Genomic DNA, 24,394 nt, shown 5'->3' on the forward strand with positions numbered 1-24,394 from the left:
TCTCTCTCGCTCTCACTCCTACTTTTCCTCCTTCCATGCTGTACCTGGGTCATGCCAGTGGCTCAGTTCCTCTGATAAGACTTAATAAACAATTATCTGGAAGCATTGAAACTACAGAAGACATCTCGCTTGATCTTTGAAACTCCTTGCAAGGACTTTCAGCAAATTCTCTCCCATCAGGAGAGACTCAATTTATGGCACAATAAAGTGTCAATACCCCATGACCTTTTACCGAGTTGCAGAATCACAGAATGGCCCAGGTTGGAAGGGATCAGAGTGGATCATCTGGTCCCACCTCTGCTCAAGCAGGGTCATTCTAGAGCACGTTGGTCAGGATTGCATCCAGATGGTTCTTGAATACCTCCAGTGAGGGAGACTCTACAACCTCTCTAGACAATCTGTTCCAGTGCTCAGGACACCTACAGTAAAGAAGTTCCTTCTCATATTCAGGTAGAACTTCCTGTGCATAAATTTCTGCCTGTGTGTTGTCCTATTGCTTGGTAACACTGAAAAGAGCCTGGCTCCATTCTCCTGGCACCTTCCCTTCCGATACTTACAGACATTGATGAGGTCCCCTCTCAGTCAAGTCTTCACTTCTTTGGTTTCATCAAAGTTGATTCTTCAGTGATGTGGCAATAGATGGGCAGTCTGGTTCTGATCCTTGGATCCAGAGAGGCAAAGACAAGACACTCTGAGGCACTCAGTGTGGTGTCAGGCTATAGAAGTGACATTACCCAATGTTATAGAGCAAGCAGTACTGAGAAATTTTATCCATTGGTTATTATCACCAAAAATCAAATCCCCTTTAAGCACACACCAGATTTCCCCATCCTTCATCATTATCTACCAAAAGCACCCATGTATTTGAGCAATGACAAGAAGAAAATTAACTTTGTCCCAGATGAAATAGGATAGCACACGTTTTCTTTTACAAGTTGATAATGTTTTAACTTGATTTGGAAGGCAAGAACTCAGCAATGTCAGTATTTAAAAAATAATGCGAAGAAACCTTCCCTAATGGCCTTTGACAATAAGTATGAGATTTTTGTGGCTTTGGGTGCCTTTTACTTACCATGAAGGCACTGCACAGTGTGCAAGGGTTCTCTTTCATTGAATGATATCAGAACCTAAGAAGAAAAGTAGTGGGATTTAGAAAGTTTAAGAATAAGCAAAAGACAACAAAATGAACACTAAAGGAAAACAAATGATAGCAAGAATATTTTCAAATCTGTGACACAGCTTTGTTGTATAAATAGGAGTACATAAGAAATACTCCAAAATATTCTTATGGAAATTACATTGCATAGCACCATCAGCTTCTGATGAGCTGCTAAAGTTCTAGAATACAGACACTTTTCTGTTCCTTTTTCTCTATTTGAAAAAAAATTCAAACACTTTGAATAGAGGCCTCTTAAAACTTCAGACTCCTGATGCTGACTAGTGTTGAAGCGCCTTTTTCTTTGAATACTGACTGCATCTGCCAGTCCATCTGCACTACTTGCAACTTGCAGAGAGGAGAAGGTTAGGGGCAGTAAAGCCAAAGAGTTTCTTTAAGTGGCTTAGGTTGTTCTGTACCCCCTAAACCCCAGAAATGCCTATAAGTGACAAGTTTCAGACAAATCTCTGGAAAGTTAGTAAACCCCTCATAAAAACCAGAGGACGGTACTTAGCACCAGATTTATTTCTTATAAGTGTCAGCCTGCTTAAACCCATCTAAAAAATATTTAGCTGTTCCAATGTTATTTTATCACAGTAGGTATAAAAACAATCAGAACCCCTACAAACTACAAAATCATAGCTCAGCAAGAGGTTTGGAAGAGAATCTTCAGCATCAAAGATGTTTAAGCACACAGTGCCATATGCATATTCTAATTACAGGAAATTGGCTTCAGGTTACTTTTGATTTATATCAAGCCACTGAGAACAGAAACTGGATCATTGAAGCCATTATGCTTCTCCTTTTGAAAGCGATAGCTAAACTTGTATTGATTTCTACACACACAGTCTTTTTTTTTTTTTAATGGCAAGTGATAAATACAAATTGTTGACATTAACAAACCATTCCGAAATACAATTTTTCTACACAAAAAAAAAAAAATCCCCACAGATTATAGCTTTGGAAAACCCCACGAGATAAATTTTAGTCAATTCAATATTGTTGCCAAGAGTCTATTACAGCTAAAAACACAGATTCTTTGCACCTATTAAAAATAGTTTTAGCAGATATAATATTTCACCCATAATAATAATCTCCGTATATTTGACATGGTGGAAAAAACCCATATAAAACTAGACGAGAGCTCATGATTCAAGGTTTGGGTTTGTACTAGTTTGAAAACAAACCAGTGGGAGGCACCAAGTCAGAATAACAATTTAATGGAAATTAAAGAAAAGGAAAAAAAAAAAAAAAGGTAAAAGAAAGCACTGTCAAACTGACAGAGTCAAGGTACAACCTGACACCCTGTTAGGCAGGGTGGTGGTAGCAGTCTGGTAGAATGGTGGCTGCAGTCCTCTGAAGCAGTGATCCTGTAGTAAAACAGTCTGCTCTTCCTCAGGAAGTCCAATGGTGGCTGTGTAGCTCCTGTCCTCTAGAAATCCAGTGGGAAGCTGGTGTCTCTGGTGTTCAGAGTCTCAGATTATATCCAGGATGGGATGCTTGGTTCCTCCCTCTGGGTGGAGCATCTCACAATGGGGTAATGAGTCATGAGGCCAAGTGTTGATTAGGCTCATTAACAGAAGATAGTCCGGAGGGAGTTATCTCATGAGGCAGGACAATGATGGGCAATTAACAGCAAGATAGTCTGGGGGGAGGAGGCAAGGAAACACTGCCCCACCTGATTTCAACAGCTGATGGGGATGGTAATAGAATACACTGCAACCCAGGGCAGGGTTTTTTAAGTATTTTCAGTATTAACCAGGTATTTTTCACAGCAGTAAAAAATTCACTGCTATAAAATGAGAAATTATTAGGTAACATTTTTTCCCCTTTCATCTAATTTCATAGCCAAGAATAAAGAACATAATTAAAACCTCCAAAGGCTTGCATAACGGTATTTTGTGAAGGACAGATACAGCAAGAAGAACACCAACAGCAAGAAACTTATGGGAATGAGTAAAGGATAAATAAGTATATTACTACTCTCTTGTTTGAACTCTCAGAGATTTCACTTGGATACCCAAGTGAGAACTTACGAAAAATTTTGCATTTTTAGAGACAGGGTTTCTGTATATTCTTTTTCCACTTAGTTGAGCATTTAAAATACATGCACTTTGTTCTCCATTCAAAACCACAGATTCGTATCCCTACATCGCTTTGTAGATACTTTGTGAAAAAAACATATTACACCTATGTAGTCTTTAGTAAAGGTACACATTCGGAAGTCCTTATTATGTAAGAGTATGGTGGTGAAAACATATGATGAAAAGAACACTAAAACCAACTTGTCTGTTTTGCTGAGATTTCAACTTTATTGGTACTTCCATGTTCTTTAGTCAGCCAGAGAACAGCCATGGTATGTTACACAAATCTGAAAGCTAGCGCCATAACTTTCCTCCAGACAATTTCTTTTCTCCTGCTTGAGCTCAAGACACTAAAAGAGCAATATAAAATTGATGTAATCAGGTCAATGTTTTTCAGTGAAAACCAGATTTTTCATAGTGATACCCAGTTCCTACACTGAAATTCCAGGAGTTAAAACCAAATTAAAAGGTGAAAAAATAGTTGCCAAAGATTCTAGTGTAACTAAATTTTCTTCGCTAAATGATATCTATCTTGCCTAGTAAAATATCAGACTGTGTACTGTCTATATTTATCTGTGAGCCTGATGTGAAACTATGAACTTAAGTATATTCTTAAGGGATGGGTCTGAATGTCACATATTATACCATATATATTAAATGTAGCTATATAAACATATTAACGGATATTTATATAAAATCCACATGTATTTTACATAACATATAAATCCTAAACTACACATATTTTATACTATATAGCTGTACTGTACCCTATGTATTATAAAATATAATTATATACTACTTCATAATCTATATTAAATATTTATGATTTATTATACGTTATACATTTTTGTACATTATATCATAAAGTACATCTCTATAGTTTCCTGAGTTCATGTGGTAAAGCACAAGATTATTGAAAAATATAGACAGTGGTATTATTCAGGACTATATGACAGTCAGGGCTGATTTACTGAAGCATTCAGCATCCAAGATTTAATTCCACACTGTGTGTTTCCTATGGAGACACGTCTTCTTTTATCTATTTTTTCCGTACCTTAAGGACAATATGATGACAAAGCAGTCCTCAGACTATCATGAACATTGAGAATTAGTGATATTTGCTTTCATATTTAAAACAGTAAATTTTCAGAAAGCCCATATACTTGCTTAACCATTATTCTGATTTAAGTTAAAATGTTATTAGAAAAATTAATGGACTTTTTTTAAATATCTGAAAATATTTTAGCTAGATTGCTAATGAACGCAGTATTGAATTCTTTTGGTTCAAGTTGTTTAGTATTGCAGAAGAGACAAGCACTAAAATACACAAAGTATTTCCAGGACTTTGGCGTCTCAGTTCTAGTTTTAAAAGTGATTTGAAAATGTACAAGCTTGAATCCAGTTTAATTTTAACAAAATTAAGACTAACTTCATGTTGCTCTTAAAAATTCTACCAAATTTCTCAGAATTGAATAACATCAAACACACAAGTAACAAAAAAAAATCCTACCATGCTTGTCACGGCAGCTATACTTCTTGTTCCTGTTTTCCCACAATTAAAAAATAGTCCCTAAGTGACTGACTATGGAAACAAATACTATCTCATCAAAGTTGCCTCTTTATATGAACAGAAAAGTCATAGGAGAAAAGCAAGATAAAGGGCTACTATGAAAAAAAAAGTTCCGTATGTTTTGCATCTAATTTCTTTTCCTTGTATTTCAGTCCTCTTTTTAAAAAACAGAATATTTGCTATTGTTCTGGTTTAACCCCAGCTGGCAACTGAGCCCCATGCAGCCCCTGGATAACTCCCTTGTAAATGGAATGGGGGGGAGAATCAGAAGAGTAAAAGCGAAAAAGCTCATGAACTGAGATAAAGACAGCTTAATCGGGAAAGCAAAAGCCACACCAGCAAGCACCACAAAACACGGAATTCATTCACCACTTCCCATGGGCAAGCAGGTTTTCAGCCATCTCCAGGAAAGCAAGGCTGCACCACATGTAAAGGTGACCTGGGAAAACAAATGCCATTACTCAAGACATCCCCCTCCATCCTTCTTTCTCCCACTTTATATACTGAGCATGATGCCACATGGCCTAGAATAGCTCCTAGATCAGTGGGGCAGTCACCTGTCCCGGGTATGTCCTCTCCCAACCTCTCATGCATCCCAGCCTCTTGGGAGGGGGCATGGAGTGAGGAGTAGAAAAGTCCTTGACTCAGTGTAAGGGCTGCTTGGCAACAACAGAAACATACCTGTGCTATCAACACGGTTTCCAGAACAAATCCAGAAAAACTGCCCCATACCAGCTACTGTGAAGAAAATTAACTCTACCCCAGTCAAAGCCAGTACAAATATTTTCATGCAAATTATGCTGAAGTGATTTGAATACATATAGGTAATGGCAATTTTTTGCAACTAGTTAGTCATATTAGGGTGCCAGATGTGATTGCTAACACAGTAAAAATAAGTGACCTGAAGATTGTCCTCAAACACTTTTTTTGCACTTAATAATGCAGGTCTTTGTATTGGGTTTGTGTAGCAAGGTTTTGGTAGTGGGGGAGCTACAGAGGTGGCCTCTCTGAGAAGCTGCCAGAAGCCTCCTTTATGGCTGACGCCAGCTGGTTCCTCTTAAGACAGACCCACTGCTGGTCAAAGAAAATCCCTTCAGTGATGGTGGCAGCACCTTGAGGATAACAAATTTAAGGGGAAAAAATAAAAAAATTTAAAAAAAGAACTGCACCCTGTGGGAAGGGCTTATGTTGGAGAAGTTTGTGAAGAATTGTCTCCCATGGGAGGGGCCCCATTCTGGAGCAGCAGGAGACTATGAATCCTCTTTCTAAGGAGGAAGGAGTGGCAGGGATGTGTGAACAGCCCCCATTCCCCATCAGAATGTGTTGCTGGGGGCAGGGTGAAGTAGGTAGAGATTTGGGGATAAAATTAAGCCTGGGAAGTGGGGAGGCATGGGAGGAAGGTGTATTTTAAAAGTTGATTTTACTACTCATTATTCTTTTCTGATTTGATTGGCCATAAATTCGGTTGATTTACCCAAGCCGAATCTGTTTTGCCTGTGATGATAACTGGTAAGTGGTCTCTCCCTGCCCTTGTCTCAACCCACGAGACTTTCATTCTATTTTCTCTCCTCTGGGAGAGTGGTGGAGCACCTTTGGTGTAGATCTGGCATCCTGCCCAGGTCATATCACCACAGTCTTACATGCATGGGATGAAAAATCTAAGATAGTGACAGAAGGAAAAAGAAATGTCTTTCAAGTCGTTCAATTCTGTTATTTAAGGAAAGGTGCTATACAATTTTTGCTGAAAATACTTTGTGTGGGCAACCTTGGCAAAGGAAATCTTTAAGGAGGGAATATTCAGTGTTGACTCTCACTTTTGGCCTCTACCAAAATTAGTGTATTTGTTCCTAAGAGGATACCAAACTAGGAAAATTACAGATGGGGTAATCATGCATATGTAGAGAAGAAACAGTAATAAAGAAATCCCATGTTCAGAATGCTGTTACTAGGTACTGTCAGGAAGAGTATTTTTGTGCCATTTGTCATAAGCTCTCTATTTGTTGATGCTTAAAGAGGAACATTTATTTATAACTGTGAAAACATATACCATTTTTCATTAATGTTACAAGTCATCTTAGACCAAAATTCATCTCCAAGGGTTGTAGATGTCTTCATAAATCCAGAAGTTAATTCAAGGTCCAGTCATAGGGTCTAAATTTTTTCCTTTATATGGCTAAAACAATGGTTCAGCCGTTTCAAAGGCTTTTGAGTTAACTTTAAAGTATAGGAGAACAAAGAGGGGTTATAATATATATATGTACATATAATGAGTATGTAGGGTAGGGAGAGGCATGTTTTTGTAAGATAATTATGCTTGCCAGGACCATTTCCCAGAGAATGACAAGAAAACTTTTGTATTAAAAAAGAGCATCACAAAAGTAGTGGTTATACTATAGACATCACTGATTTTTTTTTTTTCCTTGACAAAAAAAAATCATAAGAAAAAAACTAGCTAGCCATATTTGACTGGAGGAGTTTGATGTTCTTCACCCAGTTCTACTAGTTCCTGTTTTTCCAATTTGAAAAAGGGAACAAAAAAAAAGTAATGCAGTGAAATGCAGATGTTTGGCTCAGCTCCACTTGTAAATCAATATTCTGTTGTACCAATACTACACTTTCTTAATCAAAGCACAGATCTTAATAGTACTAAAGGGTTCCTTATCCCTTTTTACAATTACACGTTATAATTTCATGTGTATGTGTTATATTTTTTCAGATTATTTTAAATTAAATATATATGTGTGAAGGACATGGCAGACTCCAGATATATTAAAATAATCTAATACTTTAGCTAATTTGATTTGATCACTACTTTATGTAGACTACTGATTCAAAATTTGTCAGAATACAGACTTTTTCAGAGCTCTTATAAGTCTGGTGATCTCAACTCCCTGATGGAAAAACTTCAGTGATTGGGTTTAAATTTGACAGAAAGTTATTCCACACACTGCTTCTCTTCTGGACATATGGTCTTATGCCACAGATGTGCAATTTTCATTAGCTTTAATAGAATTCATTTCTGCCAACACCGAGGACAATTTTCTGCAATGTGTCAGTTAATTTTAGAGAGGATATTTTAAGCTACATGATGATACAGTTATATAGGACTAACATGAAAATGGTTTTGAACATTTTTCTTTAAGTGTAATGTTTTAATTTTACATTTGTACTACATAGATAAAGCCTAGAATGGGAAATTTCAGATAAGTAAGACACCTAATGTAGGTGCAGAATACTGCAACATAGGACTAAAGTCCCCATTATTACGAATCCACAGTTTAAAACAGTAGGGAGAAAAATCATTAGGTTAATTGAGATCGCACAGTGGTAAGCATTTATGTATGAATTAATTACATGACTCATCTATAGGAGTCCTATAATATTCAGTAGGTGTAATTTCACTAAGAGGTTTTTGCATCTAACTCTGAAAACCCAGTTGCAGATTACTTCTTTCATACATCCATGAAGATAAATCTGGCTACAGGATTTATCGTCACAGGAATTCAGAGATGCAATCAGGTCAAAGCTGAAAAGAGTTTTTGTGTTCCATCATGCCTCTGTTTTCCAAACTCTGGTGAATTCTTTCTCTAATTGCAATATCCATTCTCTGAAGGAATTAGAAATCAAGGTCTAATTATTTCTGAAAGCAATACTGGGTTATTCTGGCTCTGTGCATCATTACACTGGCCATGTTTGCCTCCAGCAGGTAGAATGTCCAGATTTAAGTCATGTTACTGTAGAAAGTGCTGTGGGTACTGGTAAGCAGAAGAGGGAATTAGATTTGACTTTTGTTCTTTCAATCCCCTACTGTATTTCTGTGATACTTCTGTCAAATTGTCACTGTACAAGTCAATGCTTCTTTTACGTACCTTGTATCTAATGTGCATAATGGTAAGAAATAAGGTAATTTAAATGCATTTAAAAGTGGATGCAGTGGTGAAGAAATTGAAAACTTGTTTTGGAAGACAAGTTCCCCTGAAATAATTGCATATAGTCTCTGGAGCGCAGGGATTATTGACTGCTCTTCCAGAAATCTCAGATTGCTGCAGTACTGCTAGGCTCTGTAGGATGGGGGAAGGACCAAGTGGAATTTTCTTAATACATTTTTTAAGAAATCACTCTTTTGTTTCAGTGAAACCTTATACTATTTTGAGAGAGAAATATATTTTTATATAATGCTTCAGAATTTTACCTCAGAAATCCTGGGTGAAGCTGGTATGCTTCTTTCCTAAAATAAAGGTAATAAAATACAGATAACCCCTAAAACTACAGAAATCTATAATAGTCTTAAATGAAATTCTATTTATTCATTTACTGCCATAATTAATAACAGGCTTCAACTTTACTGCCATGATTATTAGCAGGCTTCAAGTATGTGTTTTGCACTGAAATGAAAAACAAATATTAGAAGTACTACAATATTAATACCTCTACTTTTAGACTACATTTAAGAAACAAGGCAGGAATATTTCTGTGTGTGAAACAACTTAAAACAGTGCTCACATGCAATAGGAGCTCATTATAGTAGTACAGCCTGCAGACTGAAGAACAGGAACTGTGCACAAAAATACCTTTTTGAAAACCAAGTGGATTAGAATATATTTGCTTCTAAAAGGCAGTAAGAGCCATTTTCACTATTATTTTTCATAAATTTTAGTTAGAACACCTAATGTGCTCAGTCTTTTTTTAACATATGTTGTTACTTAAAAATCTTTTCACAGAAATGCATTTATTTCTTCAAAACATTCAGGAACTAACAAGACCAAACATTTAAGAAAATATTGTCACTGTAAAATCCTAGGATAGCTACAAAACCAGACTTGTTTCTTTTACACTTAGAGATGAAGCATGAAGTGAATCCAATGGGAAGATCTAAAAAAGCTCAAATAACACTTGAAAAGGCTCAAATCAGGACTAAACTGAGCCCCATATAACATTTAGCTATTATTTTGGCACTCTACAGAGAGAAAATCGTAACTTTTGTGAACTCATTAGAGTTTCAAACACCATAACTCAGACCTCATTGATTTCACTGAAAGCAGCTGGCTAGGTGCAAAAACGAATGCCTACATTTACGTGTGTTTCTCCAGAAAGCTTTGAAACATCTACCTTCTTATCCATATACCAGCATGTGAAAATTCCCCTGAGTCACACTTTTTCCCTCTTGTGTACTTTCACATTGAGTAATTTCCCATGCCTTCTTTCCCTTTTTGCTTTCATTTTTCAAATTCCCTGGAAAATAAGGAAACTTACACACTTGAGCACCTTTCTCACTCTTAGTTCTGTACTCCAGCTTCAGTTTATTGCTTCTATCAAAGAATAAAGGAAGTTTTCTAGCCACTTCCATTTAAATGCAGTTATTTTCATGCAGAATTTTTGCTCAGCAAGAACCACAGATGCAGTGGCTTGTGGCTGTCATTACTGTCACAGATACATGTTTAGATTGTGAAGCAAGTGTAGACTTTCCTAAATTATTTTTTGTTATTATGAAAACCATAAAGAAACCCTACCATTATATAAAATCATTTCAACAGAAGTTTATTTTCTTTTGTGTCTTTTAGCCACTATAACATTATATTTCCTTTTTCATCTTGCTTCTGTGAGACTCTTTCACATTTATTTACTTTAAAACTCTTCATTTATCTTTGGAATGGCATTCTGGGGCATGCTGGATTTGCAATATATCATCCTCCCAATACATAGATTGCTAGTGGATATGTATATTCTGAACTTTTAGTCTTCTGTTTGGGACTCTTCTCTGGCCAGTATCACCAAAATATTTAGTCAAAATATTGGGCAGCACAAGAAGCATAAAATGTGTTTCGTTTTCAGTCCCATAGCAATGAATTGCTGAGAAATGAAAGAAAATGTAAGATATTTACAATCTCGTCTTTTTACCACGACAGAAGTCCTTGGGACAGATGAGACACTGGAAAATGTAGGCCTGTTTTCTATATTTCTTGGAAACATATACAGTGATTTCCCCGGGCTGCCAAGGAAAAGATACACAGTTAGAATGTGAACCACTCCACATTATACCGAAATAAACATTGTATTTTACTAGTAAGTAGGATTCTACTCCGTTTCAAGGGTTTATGATGTACTTCTTATTTATGAAGCAAGGGTATAGCAAAACCTCAATAAACCTTAACCAGTTTTACTGTAATAGTTTTTTGTAGATGTATTTAAAATTGCATGAAGTACCAATCAAACTTAAAACTACCCAAAGAAAGCTATTTTTTATGAAGTAGAAATAATCCACGGCTAGGACAAAGTCAAAGAAATACTGCTTATAATAATAATACATGGGGTGAGTAAGTATTCCTGGTTTTTTTGGTATATGTGCAAAAATAGGCTACTTTATCTACTCTAACATATTTTTTGGACTTCCACAAGCAGAAAGAAAGCATCTCAAAAAATAAATTGTTATTCATACGTTTATCTCAAGCTGTTTCATTATCCTGTCTCAGTTTATATGAGTTTCTTTCTAATATTTTCAAAGAACTTTACTGAGAAATTCTGCCCCATGTGTCATAGAGAAAGCACAGTTGGATCAACATAAGCACTTAGAAAATGTTAGACTCAATGTAATCAATCTTCAAGTCTCCAGTGTAACTGCAACTGATAGGACAACCCAAACAGAGTTCCTTCAGTCCCTTCAAATTCAAAAAGAGCTCTCAGAATTTTCATAGCTCTCAGTTCCATTAACTGTTCCTTAATATTGCAGCAAGATTTAAAATTAAAAAAAAAAAAATAGAAAAGCTCTAAGCTAGGACAGCCTGGCAAGGACAGACCTTATTGTGATGTACAGCCATTCTCAAATCAAGCACCCAGACTAAAACTTTAGGATTGCAACTGCGATCTCAATCTAATTTCTGAGTTTATCTTAATTAGAATAAAAAAAAGAAAGAAAAGTCAGAATGAAAAATTTGCATATGTGAGAGACTATCCTAATACCTAAAAAGCCATAGAAAAAATTTACAAGTTCTCAGAGCTAATGCACAATTCACTGCTATTTAGATCCCAGGTGCTAATTAACTAATCAAAGCCTTTCAAGCAGATCAAGCCAATCAGGGAAGGACCTCAGTAAGAAATTTCCAGAAATAGTTATAATGCCACATGCAGACTTAGGAGCCCCTTTACCAAGGAAGGAGGACTTGATGAAATAAGTGAGCATATAGGCTGGTGAAGATCTCATAATGGTTGTGAAGGCTGAAAGAGGTTTATTTCTCTGCGCTCATTGGTACCACTTATAAAAGAGGCTGACTTGAAACAAGAACCAGGGTCTCCTTTCCATGTCAGAAAAAAGATATGAGGGTAGAATTATAAAAATTAGGCAACTGTTACTGAGATTTTTATTTCAATGACTATATTGCATAATTACCTTCTGTCTGCGTAAGTGATAGAGATGGACGTGTACAGTCAAGTTAAACCTGAAGCATTCAAAAATACTTTTAGTCCTCTAGGTATGAATGGGTGTCCTAAGAGACCTGAGGGGAAAACTAGTTTTTCTTTTACTAGAAAAAAAATCTGTATTCCTAAGGATGTTAGTTGAAAGCTAAGTGCTAATTATTAATAGTATAACTTTGAAATAGGAAGATACAGAATCTGGTATGTAAACAGCTGATCTTGTCACCTTAGTCATTATAAAGAACAATTTAAATATGAATTTTGTAAGTACTGAACTAACTTTTACAAAGATCTAAGCAGAAATTTCTCTGCTGATTAGTGCATTGTTTTCAATTTACAGGAGTTATACTTTGCATCTCTATTTGGGAACTGTAAATAAGCAAGGTATTTGGGAAGACCATATTTTCAGTCACATCCTGACTATAGATTCAGAGCTCCTTTCCTTTTTCTAGAACTCTGATTTTCAGACAAGTTTCTGTGAAGCCCGTTAAAACCCAGAGGCTTCGAGGGAGCCCTGGACTCCCTCATGGCTGTGGTCACTTAACCAGGAGAGGATGGGCTGTGTTCTGGTTGACCTAAAATTCTTAACAAATGGATAAATTATACGATGACTCGTCAGGCTTTATAATTCTACTTGGTGCCTAACTCCAAAAAAATCTATAACCTACTGGTATGTTTCTACTTCACAAGTATTTTCTAGTAGGGTAGAGAAAAACTGTCTGAAATTTAACAAAGGTGAATGCAGGGTCCTGCATCTGGGGAGGAATAACCTCATGCAGCAGCACAGTCTGGGGATTGACCTGCTGGAAAGGAGCTCTGTAGAGAAGGACCTGAGGGTCCTGGTGGACAAAAAGCTGTCCATGAGCCAGCAGTGCCCTTGTGGCCTAGAAGGCCAATGGTATCCTGGGGTGCATTAGGAAGGGCACTGCCAGCAGGCTGAGGGAGGTGATCCTGCCCCTCTACTCAGCCCTGGTGAGGCACATCTGGAATACTGTGTCCAGTTCTGAGCTCCTCAGGACTAAAGAGACGTGGAGCTCAACAAATATGGTTGGGCGACTGGAGTATCTCTCTTACAAGGATAGGCTGAGGAAGCTGGGCCTGTTCAGCCTCAAGAAAAGAAAACTGAGAGGGGATCTCATTAATGTCTATAAGTATTTGAATGGAAGGTGCCAGAGGATGGAACCAGGCTCTTGGTGGTACTAAGCAATAGGACAAGAAACAATGGGCGGAAACTGATGCCCAGGAAGTTCCACCTGAATATGAGGAAGTTCTTCACTGTGTGGGTGACTGAGCACTGGAACAGATTGCCCAGAGAGGTTGTGGAGTCTCCCTCACTGGAGATACTCCAGAACTGCCTGGACACAATCCTGTGCCCTGTGCTCTAGGATGACCCTGCTTGAGCAGGAAGGTTGGACCAGATGACCCACTGTGATCCCTTCCAGTATTACCAATTCTATGATTCTTTTACAGAGTTTGAGCTTAGTTTTAGGAAGCATTTCACACTTCCACAATCAATGCTGCACTGCTCAGGAACATTCCTGAACTGCACTGTAATGCTTCCGTAGACGTAAGTGGTAAATGGCCAGTGGATTTTATATTGATAAATAAAAGCTGTTAGATCCACTGCAGCGTGAATGGTTAGTGGTTACTGCAAAGACTGTAAGAGAAATAAACAATTGTAAGGAGTTTACAGGACTAGTTTACAAGGCACTAAGAAACATAATGAGTTTCAATTTGAACAGGACTATATCTTCTTAGAACTTATAATTTGAGGATTTTCTAATATTCAAAATAAATTAGAATAGCTGCTGGCAGTGTGCAAGGCTGTTAAACCTACTCAGATGCAAAGCCAAGGGATTTGATAATGTATACAGTTTTTCCCTTGAGGCCAAAAATGTAATTATGAAAAAGTTCTGAACTGAAAAATAGTCTTGTCATCTGTTTTTATGAGAGATAAAAGATCATTTTAAGGTGAAGAGGTTACATATAAGAAAGAAAATTAAATTTAAAATACTCAACATGACCAACACTACAGCTGCTGAAGAATAGTAAGAAGAAAATTAAATATTATATTTAGAAGGGGAAATCATTCTACCTGTACTAGACATATGCTATTAAAATATTTAACTCATCTCCTGATTAATTCACTGGATGATATGAAGATTATTTCAGAGGTGATAAATCAGTAGATTAATATGTATTCAGCGGGGATATATGAGATAAGACTGAATTATCTTCCTAGATCAATAGGAGATGAGATAGACCCTTCTCACTGTATTGGTCTAGAGCAGAGTATCTTATTTTTACATGTGGTTCTAAATTATCTTACTATCTCAGTAACTCCAGATAAGGGAATATGATTAGAAACAGTCTACTGGTGCAAGCAATTTTAGCTGCTACTTTAAATACTTTTTCCTGACTTTTCTGAATAAATTTTCAGGTACACTTTGGTAAATGAATTCTTCTTAATTCTCTAGTTAAAAGTGATGGTGATATTGCCACTAACCTTTCCTCAGCAGATTGCATTCCCTTATATTTGGAAAAAAATATACCCATCAGACATGTCGTGTGTTTGTCTTATTCCAATCACTGCATTCAGCTGTGTTAAATGGCTTCAAACTTTGGAGTCCTACATTGTTACAAGGTTTCTTATGACAAGACTTCCTAATGGGAACCTGGGAAAACAATTCAATATGCAATATGCACGTAAGATCTTTAACATTCTTCATTATTTATATAAGGAAGCCTTTCAAACTGGAATATTTAAGATGAATAAGAGCATGAGATTATGTGGAAAAGATGGGAGACAAAAAAAAAAAAAAGAGAAAGCAGAAAAGATACCTTTTAATTTATTTTTCTTTTTAAAGAAAAAAAATCCCTACAGATGGCAAATAACCAGATAGTGGAAAAATATAGACTGAAAAAGTATAGTCAAATTTAAGCTGTATCTGAACAGGAACATATTTTCCTTGTCCTTAGGAATTTTCAGGTATACTAATAAGTTTTTTGGAATTATATTTCAAATCTGAAAAGAGAAAATTTTGCTTTCAGTGTCTCTACTTCCACTTATAAAGAGTGCCGTGATTCTTTTTCAGTTGTCACTTCAGACTATTTGATAGTGCAAGAGTAGAATGAATGAGAAGTTAAAAAAACATGCAGAAGGAAGAAAGTGAGGAAACAAATTCATTGAAAGGAAGATAGAAGATATTGGAAGTCGATGTCCAGGAATGGATGAAAGGAAGACAGATAAAAAGATTAAAAGTCGTTATTGGTTTCTAGCATGTCTGCACAAAAGTCAGTGTGGTAAGTCCTTGTTAAAGTTTTTTCAGAGTTTGTCAAGTGATTTCTTTTGGCTTAAACCGGGAGAGGAGGAGAAGGAACGGGTCTGAGACTAATGAAAGAGGATACAGCTGTTTACTATGCCACACTACTTAATGAACTGACAATAAAGTCATGGTTTCACTAGTGAATATTTTAAATACTGCTATTCAAATGATAGTGGTATCATGCAAACACTGATTTTATTTTGGAGATACACAAGACACGGAATGGAAATATAAAGCATTCACCATGGATATTTCATAGTAGACTAGCATCCTGATAATTTCTTTTTCTGGAAAAATCTAATTTGTTGCATTTTTTTTGTCTAAAACTGTATTTTATCTGAATCTCAAGTACTGCATACTGGGAAGTTTGGAAATTAGGTTGGCAATAATGAGGTTCAGCTGAGACTTTGAAAAGAGGAGACAAGTCAGCTGGTTGTATTGAAAGCTGATAATGTGTCAAGAGAAATTAACATACCATTTTCTTAATGATCTGGTGTAGGTTGATTGCTATTGAACAAATTCATTAGCAAAGTTCATAAAAGCAGGAAAAATATGTTAACTAATTTTACCATTGACACAAAGTTGGAAGATGTCATTAGAACTGAAGAGTTAGAATACTTGACAGGAAGATGAGGGTAACTAAGGAATAAGGAAATAGAAATAGGATTAAAATAATCATATCAAATTCAAGGTCTGAGCTGACAGTAATAGATGAGCTAGTCTTTATTAGCAACTCCAGCTTAGTATTGACTTTGAGTTCACTGACTAGGAGAGAAGGAGGAATTTTCTGTATATTAACCAACAACTGATTATGAGACTGTAACACATCAAGACTCTGAAGAGTGCAGGTGCCTCTCATAATACTTCATGTGAACCCTTCTCAGCTGAGATGGGGGAATATCAGATATCTTATAGATGGCTGCAGAGTTTCCAGTACGCTTAAGATGTTTTCTCAACCTCCCTTAAAACAAAGACTTGCTTTTGAAGCCAAAAAAAAAAAAAAAAAACCCCAAAAAAAAAACCTGAAGGGACAGAAAAAAATAAGTCATGGGCTATAAATGACAATCCTTCACTGAATATCAAAGATGAAATGGTATTTCAGGCTGGTGACATTGGCTGTAGCAAGACAATGGTATGACGTTATCCTATGCATAATTCTCTGCTTTGATTGAGTACGCGTACTAATTCCCGTTGCTTGAGCTCCACTGAGGTTTTTAATTCATCCAGGGAAAAGACGAGCATATGAGAACTATACTTGATGTAAAATCTGTCAAAAGAGCAAGTAGATATAAGCTGACTCTTGAAAAGCAGAGGAATTGTTATCACCCAAGGGCTGAATCTGTAACAGTGTTTAAAAAGCTGCAGAAAAGCAGAAAACCTCTTTTACTGAAAAGTAGAACTTAAAAAAGGATAAACAATGTATTTGATTGTCATATGAGGGACTAAACTTGATAAACTTTCTACTTTCGTATTGTAATGAATACATAGGTACAGCTGGGATTACTTCAACAATTTTCTGGTTTCATAAACAGACAGTGAACGGAGATCTTAGGAATTTGGAGAATGTACATAGTCTGGTTCCTTGTAGAACAGGGTGCCATAAAAGCCATGCCACACTGATCATTTGGTGTTTCCAGTGCAGATTTGATGTGTTTCTCCTTTCCATTGAAATGGGATACTGGAGTTGTAGGCACCTCCAGCACTGAGATCAAAATTCCAAATACTAATGAGGTCAGAACTGCACATTGCTATCTGCAATTTATTCAATATCTGATGCTTGGATGTGGTCCTATTTCATTTTTATTATATCTGTAAAAGGCATAGAAAATGGCACGAAGTTAAGCCATTGAAAGAGAGTTTTAATAAAAATAGTTTAATATCTGTCATTCTGTGATAACTTATGACTAAAGAATTGCTAGAATTTAAACGGGTTCATCAGTATTGCATTTGTCAATTCATTGAGTTACCATTGTGTTAGCTGTATTCCTTCTGCCAATATCATTAAAACCAGTTCTGTAAATGGAAGGAGATACATTGGGGACAAGGCCTTTTCTGTTCATATCTTCTATAACATAGTCATGATGACTTTAATACTCCTGATGGACTATCCTTAACAGTTTTCCTGATATAAGTCTAGGATTATAAGTACCTGAGAAATAAAGAAAACAAAAAAACCCCCTATTTTTCTTCACAATATTTGGATGCATTTTGAATAGGAAATTATTTTAGTTTTTTTCTCTATACAATGATAAAATTATACAAAGTCTGAATCATGGCATCTTATTAAAATACTTCCAAAGCATAAAGGGAAGCAAAAGAAGGTTTAACAATGCAAAACGTTTGTTGAGTTCAGAAGGATTTCTATTCTTTCTTCCATAGGAATGAGATTAAGTGCCAGAAATGGTGAATACACATATCCATGTTTTGGAGAAATTCCAAAAACCAAGATAACCCAGTCAGAGGTCTACTATACCTACTATAGCTTTATAGTGCCCTTCTGTATTCACTACTTCTCAGTTTTTCACCAGACTCAAGAATGAGGGGAGAGGAATCTCTAATTCAATAGCACAGAACACGAAGCCACTATGTTAACGAATATTTGCATATATATGACTTATATTTTAGCTTAAAAATCTGCTTCTTTTTGTGGAAGAATAATTTTAGTTCAGAGTTCCTGTTTCCTTCTAAGTTCTACTCTTACAGTTTGATTCTTCTTTTCAGGGGTTTTCTGAAGGTAAAAGTTATATTTGGAGTCCATGTTGCACAAAATCTAGCAATGTATTAGTACTTTATAAGCTAGTCTGCTTTATCTGCAAATTGTGAGGATCAAAAAGCACAGGGAAGATTGTGAAAACAAATGCCAAGTGAGCAGATAAAAGCAGGAGGAAGGTTTTTTCCATTCTATGATTCTTGGACAAGTGTATATGCAATTTTCCTCATGTAGAACTCTAATATATCCTATAGGAACATATTAGCTTTATGATTCAGGAGGAGGTGTTTTTTGAAAATTATTTTAGCTGCATGTACAGGTTTTTTAGCAACAACACTGAGCGCTAGTAGTTTTTGCAATTTAAAATAAGCCAACTGGAGGAAACAGACTGATAGTAACTTAACCCAATTGCATATAAACACACAGATGTCTGCAACAATATAGATTTTCAAATAACACTGAACACATAGTGATCACCTTCAAAAAAAACCAATCCTCTGTTAGGGGATAGAACAGATGCCAGATAAGGTACTGAAGCAATAAAGAAAAAAAATCCATTTGGATCTACTGCAACAGATCCTGACATCGTTTTATATACAGAGCTCTCCATGGCTTTGTAATAATTCTTATCCACAGTTTCTGCACTGCTAAACTTGGCGCTGAGCCCCATATCTACAAACCCCAGAACATTAAATATTTAGGTTAAAGTAAGTAAAGAAAAGAAAAGCTAGTCAAACAAATCTTGCATTCACTTGTATGAATACACTGACCATTTGTCAGTGCAGTACACACATTGTGTTCAGCAGCATCACAGAATTATAGTAGTATTTTACTGATCCCTTTGGTCTTTGCTCAGACAGAAAGACACCTGAACAAACAGTTTTGCCAGCTTTACTATTACATGATAGATAAAACAAAATAAGCTATTCACTTACAAATAAGGGATTTTTAAAACCAAGACAAGATAATCGCTGCATGTGGGATTTGGTAAGAAAAGGTTGTGCAACATTCTTTGTTTGGGGAAAAATCTATAAAAGCACACAGGAAAACTGTACAACTAAGAGTGTATGCTTCAGAAGAAAGCACGTTTCAGAAGTGCACAGGGGCTGTGTGATCTCTCCTAAACTGTGCTTATGATGGTCAGAGCCGTAAGGGAGAACCCTTTTGATCCCGTAAATACCATTTCCCAGAAGGATCCTGACAAAAATAGAAGGCTGCCGTGTTGAACAGACAGAAGATATAGCCATAAAACCTGTTAATAAGAAACTGGCAGTTTTTCAGCCCTCTGCTAGGGTGCCAAGATCTCTAAGAGAAATTATTTGGGATTACAAACACAGAAGATTTGAGACGGGCCTTGAAAAACTTCTTATGGTGATTCCTTAAAAAAACTTGAAGCTGGTAATAAATTAACATGTAAGTTAATTATTTAATAATTAAGAAATAATACATGATGCCACTCTATTGTACCATGTTTTCTGCTTTATAAATATTGTGCAAATTTAAATTACATCAATTGTGCAAAGTATATCTTACTGAATTATTCGGAGAAACAGTGCTCAAATCTGCAATGGTATCATGTTCTTAACATAAAAAGCCAAGGAACTGGACACACATAAATTAAATTTTAATACTGCATGATGTGAGATTACTAATGCTGGATTCATTAATTAAAGTCTTAGTAACTCCATAAGTTTTATGAATTTAAAGATCCATTTTCTCATTATCTAAAATCCCACAAAACGAAACTCGGGTGATGACTAAACTGTTTCTATTTTCTGAAATGCAAAGTGTTTCTTGTGCTGCAGAAAGGATTGGTGCATTGTAATATCTATTTTTTGACAACAAAATCAGTCATTGGACTGATTACTGTTTGAAAAACAACATGAATGTACACAGAAGTAGATGAAAAGAGTATTTGGGAAAGAAGTCTAACATACATGGAAGTGAAAAAAATCTTGATTCACTGCTTTGGGGTATCATGATGAAATATCCTGTACAGAGTCCTTGCAATTAGCCAGGATCAAGCTGGCTGTAGAAGGAAAGCAGCATATTTATACATGTCTGGTCCTGTGTCTAAGTCAATTAACCTCACTGAAAGCAAGTTCATTAGTTCAGTTTTGCAGAGTCTTAACTAACCTGGCAGCAGAGTGTCCACAAATGAAACCAGTACGTCTGCACTGCAAAAACATGGGAAGACATCAGATCTGCAGATGGTGAGCTGAATGTCTCTGTGCTACTTCTAGAGCACAAAACACTTGTACAGTCTGTGCGATTCTTCATATTGATGTCACTCCTTTGAATGTGTTAAATGAAGACAAATTGCAGAGATGTAATGGAACAAATTCACAGAGAGCTAGACAGAGATATATATCTATTGACAGAAAATGATGGAACTGGGGGAAAGTCAATAAAATGGTACTAAAAACTAGAGTATAATTTTAAAGAGATTTCAGTGGGAAAAAAAATGAAATTTTGATAACAAAAAAATGATCACAAACCAATTATTATTTCACTGAATTTTTGGGGTTTTTCCAAAAATAATGCCAGCATGAAAAAGCAATTTCAAGTGAAATATTCCAGAAGTGTATTTGAAATCACTTTTATGAAATTTCCCTTAATATAGGAAAGCTCAAAATCAGCAACTTAAAAATTAGATTAATTGAAATGGTAGTAAAACACCACTTTCAGTTCCACCTAACTAAGGTTTCTGATAAACATCAGCAAACACATTGCTTGTTTAGCCCTACTTAGGATTCATTTCTGTGAGTTAAAATAATTTAATCTTTTTCATTTGCAACTGTGCATTAAGAATATTACTTCTGAATTCCACAAAGTTGTTCAGAATATGTACATCATTGAATACTTGGCAATGGTACAACGTATGAGGAACTGTGAATCAGCTGGGAGTAAACCAATCTAAAAATTGCATTCCATGTGGTAATGTAAAGAAGACAATTAAGTTTTCAGCATTCATGAATATAACCATGCTGATTTTTATGTTCTGATTAGATTGCCAATTATTTAAGATGTATTTTCATTCTGCTAAGTATTGCAAATCATGATAAAATGCTGCTTATGGGAACCAAAGTAATCCTGTGAAAGAAGGCATTAGGCAACCCAACCAGCAACATAATATGTAGCAAACTACTACTGGATCATATATGGGCAACAATGCAAAACAAACTCATGGGATAAGACCTGGGGTAGTCTTGTGAGAGCAGAGTGATTTAGCATTCGACAGGCACACGCTGTGTGGTTTGCTGACTTTGGCAATGTTTTTATGACATGTCATTCCAATAGACCTTCAGTGATGATGACTTGTCTTAACATAAAAGCACATACTGCTTTCATACACTATTATGCTAATTTATGATGACCACTTTTCCATTTCCTTTTCTATGGGGTGAAAAGAGGACATAACCTTCAGCCACTAGCCCTGTCTGACCATGAAAACTCATGAGGGTTTACTGGACAAACCTACAACCGTCAGTTGGTTGCTGACCTATTGGCTGAGACAGCAATGTTCATTTTGTATTAAATAGTCATCTTATCTTTGCTATTTCTCTCTTCTTCTTTCCTCCTCAGTTATTTTTAAGAGTGGATCACCATTCCAAACTGTTACTCTGCCTTGTTTTTTTTTCTAGGCAAGAAATCCAGATTTCATAGACCTGATATGCTTTTACGAGTCTAGAGATTGCCTTTGCAAAATTCATTAGTAGTAAGTCAATAAACAGATGAGATCAATAAATATACCCATGACCCTCATTGACATGTTTTTGTTGCTTACCAGAATTTGATACCGATACCTCAGATATTGTGCAGGCTCAAAAAATACCTACTCACCTCTGAGCTTCCACTATATACTTGCTAACAGTCTTCAACAATATTTTTTAGTCTTAATTAAATCCTGATGTTTTAACAGTTCCCAGTGGCACAATCTAACCTTTCCATTGCCTATTCTACTTAATTTAGGGATAGTTTCTGTTCTTAAATGGGCTGGGACTTGGGAAAAAAATCTTTCCAATAAACTGAAGTTCTATGCTTACTTATTCTTACAATAGATGTTCCCATTATGATAAAAATGACACAAGAGGAACACAAAGGTGTAGAAATATTAATTATATCATCCAATTCTCATTTTTATTTTAGTTTTTTAATAATGTCTGAGAAAGCTCCATTTGTTAAACTTGAGCCTCTTCTCAGTATATCCACTGCTAGTTTACTCTTTTTATGTTCATATACAGTCACAGCTTCTTGTGGAAAACTGTGTGTGTAAGAAAAAATTGCAATACTTTAAAGTAAACCAAAAAAACTACTTTTGCCAAAGGGACTGTAGGTGTGACTCACACAAGCAGCTCTAAAGATCTGTTTCCTGCAAATGTAAGAAATCTCTGAAGTATCCTGGTTGGAATGGTGCTCCACAATTCATAGATTTTATCTTCTAATCAATGAGACTTACTGGCAACACAATGACACTAATAATCATTAACAATAAATATTCTGATTGTAACTAGTGAGATTAGAATGGTACCAAGGCATTTTGAAGAGTCTAAATCATTGTCCAAGTATCTATTTCTTGAGAGTTGTAAAATTAGCTGCAGTGGTCAGCTCATAGTAACATCAAGGAGCACTAAGGGAATTAAGTTCTCACAGTCACAGGGAATCATGAAGATAAGTTACTCCAGAAAGGCTTGTATATCTGTTTTATCCATTCCCAGAAAACAAAAGAACACCAGAACAACAAGCAAAAAAACCACCCCAAAAACATAACAACAACAAAAAAGCCCACCCACAAAAAAACCCTTTCTTAGGAGCATGATATGACTGAAATAAGAAAAATAAAATCCACCACAGAAGTAATAAGTCAAATGACAAATTGACAACACTACAGATTTGCAGGAGCATTGATTGAAGAATAATAATTGCAATTCCAAAAAGGCTCCAAAGGACACAAATATATAGAGCTGTAACATTAAACCTGGTTATCTCTTTCACTGCTACTTTATGCCACAGGTGTGGAATAGGCAAAATTATGCAGTGAGGGAGTGATGATAGGTCTGTATCCATACATCATTCCTATTGAATTGCATATGTGCACCTTTTATTTATTTAGGTATTTTCCTTATTACTCTTGGACGTGTTTCAGCAAGTTAGACTTTCTAATTGACTTAATGGAAACATTCTGAAAAAAAAAATCTGTTCTGAGAACATTTTGCTTGTGCATTTGACATTTGCCTGTTTTTCTTCTTATTAGGAGTATTTGCATGAAAAACATGGAGCACAGAAGTTCATTTGGTTCCAAGATCTATTTCCCACCTGAAGTCAGAATCAATTCCATATTAACTAATTGAACTTCAATGGATTTTAAGTAGATTTTATAACTACAGAAATACTCTGCTTAATGCAGAAGAGAAGAAGGTGAAATTGGCCTAAAGCCAGTTAAGCACTCTCCTGCTCATAGGTTAAATCCCAGTACAAGTTAAAATAGCCTCAGGCTTTCTGTAACTTGCACCAGATGGCAGAACCCCTTGGAGGCAATTACATTGGCAGGGATGACTGAAGCATGGTATGCTCCAAGTATAGTCCTTCCTGCCCCAGTACATTTCCAATAAGCATTTCCTTTGCCAAAATGCTGCAATGACAGCTTTACACTGCTCAGAGATTTCTCCCATGTGGGATAAATCCCCAGTTATTCAGAACAGGTTTAATTCTGCTTAGAACTGCTAAAGCAATATATGGCCAACTTGGCTTAAACTAACAATTGGCCCCACATCCACAGCTAATGAATAAGCAATAGTCCAGTTCTGTATGACATCAGTTTTCTGTGTGCATTGGTTTTTTTAATGATTCTATTTTTTCTTCATCCTTGTAACAGTCCATACTTACAGGTTATCTGTATGGAAAAATGATTTCTGGTACCTACCCTAAATTGCTTTGCCTCTAACAGCTATTCACACCCACTTGTCCAATTAGCACAGTTATACTGGAAAAATAAACTAGTCCCCGTTCCAAAGCTTCAGGTTAGCATTCAATACAGCATTTCAACAGCCTGTGTTTTCAGACATTACGGATCTAAACTCTCAGCCTGCCCTCATAACTTATAACCTTTAATCCTGACATCAATCTTGGTGCTCAGTG

Source organism: Corvus kubaryi, unplaced genomic scaffold (assembly GCF_017639235.1).
Source record: "Corvus kubaryi isolate FWS band 111438036 unplaced genomic scaffold, C.kubaryi_AGA036_p1.0 split1-131, whole genome shotgun sequence".
NCBI classification, from domain to species: Eukaryota; Metazoa; Chordata; class Aves; order Passeriformes; family Corvidae; genus Corvus; species Corvus kubaryi.